This window comes from Octodon degus, unplaced genomic scaffold (genome assembly GCF_000260255.1).
Source record: "Octodon degus isolate 3935 unplaced genomic scaffold, OctDeg1.0 scaffold00040, whole genome shotgun sequence".
NCBI classification, from domain to species: Eukaryota; Metazoa; Chordata; class Mammalia; order Rodentia; family Octodontidae; genus Octodon; species Octodon degus.
The window spans coordinates 15,244,014-15,246,905 of NW_004524616.1; the positions used below are offsets into that span (position 1 = coordinate 15,244,014).

The 2,892-nt window shown below is 40.6% G+C and overlaps 1 pseudogene; it reads left to right on the top strand.

Moving 5' to 3' along the window:
• Nucleotides 1-1,980: 1,980 nt before the first annotated feature.
• Nucleotides 1,981-2,886, top strand: LOC101592144 (annotated as a pseudogene).
• Nucleotides 2,887-2,892: the final 6 nt, after the last annotated feature.

The following is a 2,892-nucleotide window of genomic DNA, read 5'->3' on the forward strand; positions in this document are numbered from 1 at the left end:
CTTGGCACTGGGTGATGAGTACTGCTTGAAATTTTCTTTATTTTTATGTATTTGGTACTAGGGTCTCACTACGCAGCTCAGACTCTCAATGATACTCCTGTTTGCAGCCTCCCCAGGGCAGGGATTACAGGCCTGCACCACTATGCCCGGACTCTATCCCTGGGTCAGCGCACCTGGGACTGGCGCTGTATTGGTCCCAGGGATTGAAGCCCAGTCCCTGTGCTTGCCCAAGCAGGTGCTTATTCCACTGAGCTATCTCGCTGGCCTACAACTTTCACTCTTCTTTCTTCATTTATTTATTTTTGAAACTGAGACTTGAATTCGCTGTCTCATACTTGTCAGGCAGGCATTGTGCTGAGCTTTATCCCTAGCCCTCATTTATTCTTTTAAATGGAGGGTATTTTCCAAGCACTTCAAGGTCAAGGTCCGACACCTTGCTTTTACAAATAGCAATTATTTGATAAATATGTTAATTTTGTTAATTCTAGAGTGTGACTTAAATTTCATGTATGTATGAATGAAATATGCGCATGTGTGAGTATGCAGGTTCAGGGAAAAGGCAGGAGAAGAATATAGACCATGACCTCTTCTCTTGTGGGTCACAGAAACTGTTGGAAAGAAAAAAATGAGAGAAATACATCAAAGTAAAATTTTTCCCAAAATGTGAGACAGAGTTAAGAGCTTTCATTTTGTTTTGGAATTTTTTGGTAGAAATAGAAATAGAAAGCTATCTAATATGGTTAGCCATTAGGATGACTAGTGGATTCAGTACCTGTCAGTTTGAATTTTCATGCTTATATGTTTATAGTGTAATGAATCTCACATTGCCTAATATCTATTTGCATATTGTATGTTATTAGTGTTTGCTTATGATTTTGAAACAGTAATTTGTACTTCATAAACATATAATAAAATTTTCCCTCATGAATTTAAGCTAACGTGATCAGTTATGCTAGAACTAAAATTACTGCTGTTTAATACAGCATATGAGAGGAAATTAGATTTCAGGAGAACAGATATAGATGGTGATGGAACTATAATTCCATTTCCAAATAGGAAATTTCACATCATTAACTTGTACAGTCTCTAACAAAACACCATGCAAACTAACTTCGTGACTTTTCAACAGCTCTGATGAGGTGATTTTATTTACTTATTAGCATATATTAGTAATCAGAATACTTCGGTTTGCTTTGAAAAATTGGTACATGAAAACACATGAAATATAATCATTTTCAATCCAGTTACCCCCCAAAAAAATCTACCTTGAAATAAATCCTGATAAATAGAAGTATGTAAAAATTTTACTATATGAAAAAGTCCCCACTCTTCCCTTCCTACCTTCCATGCTGGGAATCAAACCTAAGGCCTCAAATATATTAGGCAAGAACTATCATTTTAATTCATTTTAACGACTTGAGATTATACTCTGGCACATGCTAATGGTTTATAATCTAGATTACACCTTTCTGGACAGTTTAAAGCAAACTCCTTGTTCCTTTATAGCCACTACTTCAGGTCCGTGACAGTCATATGAAAAGATAATGAATAAATGACATTACATTAAAACTCTAAGAAGCTATGTATGCTATTATTTGATAGTGGGAACTGAGGCTTAAAGAGGTAAAGTGATTTGTCTAAGGCAGGTCCAAAACCTTAATCCTCTGGGTTAACTCTTTCCAAAAGAGGCATTTAATCTCATACGTTTGGCCTACCTTGTCTACAGGTTATTGCTACATACTTTCTACTTCGCTTGTTGTTTTATTTCCTAATTTTTAAGTTTTCTCAACATGAACATATTTATTAGATTGCTCAGCAAAGGGTATGTCCAATGACAATTATAACAAGGAAATTTAGGGGCTCGAGAACCGAGCGGAGCTGGTTGAGCCTTCAAAGTCCTAAAGCGCGCGGCCGTGAGTTCGGGGTTTATTGATTGAATTCCGCCGGCGCGGGAGCCTCTGCAGAGAGAGAGTGCGAGAGATGAAAATGGACAAACGGATTCATTTAGAGCTGCGGAACAGGACGCCCTCTGATGTGAAAGAACTCGTCCTGGACAACTGTCGGTCGAACGATGGCAAAATCGAAGGCCTCACAGATGAGTTGGAAGAACTGGAATTCTTAAGTACAATCAACGTTGGCCTCACCTCAGTCGCGAACTTACCAAAGTTAAACTCAAGAAGCTTGAACTAAGCGATAACAGAATCTCAGGGGGCCTGGAAGTATTGGCAGAAAAGTGTCCGAATCTTACGCATCTAAATTTAAGCGGCAACAAAATTAAAGACCTCAGCACAATAGAGCCCCTGAAGAAGTTAGAAAACCTCAAGAGCTTAGACCTTTTCAACTGCGAGGTGACCAACCTGAACGACTACCGAGAAAATGTGTTCAAGCTCCTCCCGCAGCTCACGTACCTCGACGGCTACGACCGGGACGACAAGGAGGCCCCTGACTCGGACGCCGAGGGCTACGTGGAGGGCCTGGATGATGACGAGGAGGATGAGGATGAGGAGGAATATGACGAGGATGCTCAGGTAGTGGAAGATGAGGAAGATGAAGATGAGGAGGAGGAAGGGGAAGAGGAGGACGTGAGCGGAGAGGAGGAGGAGGATTACAACGATGAAGAAGGTTACAACGATGGGGAAGTCGATGATGAGGAAGATGAAGAAGAGGCTGGTGAGGAAGAACAGGGTCAGAAGCGAAAACGAGAACCTGAAGATGAGGGAGAGGATGATGATTAAGTGGAATCACCTATTTTGAAAAAAAAAAATTCCTATTGTGATTTGACTGTTTTTACCTGTATCCCTCCCCACCTCCAAATCCTGCCCCCTGAAACTTATTTTTTTCTGATTGTAACCTTGCTGTGGGAACGAGAGGGGAAAAGTGTACTGGGGGTTG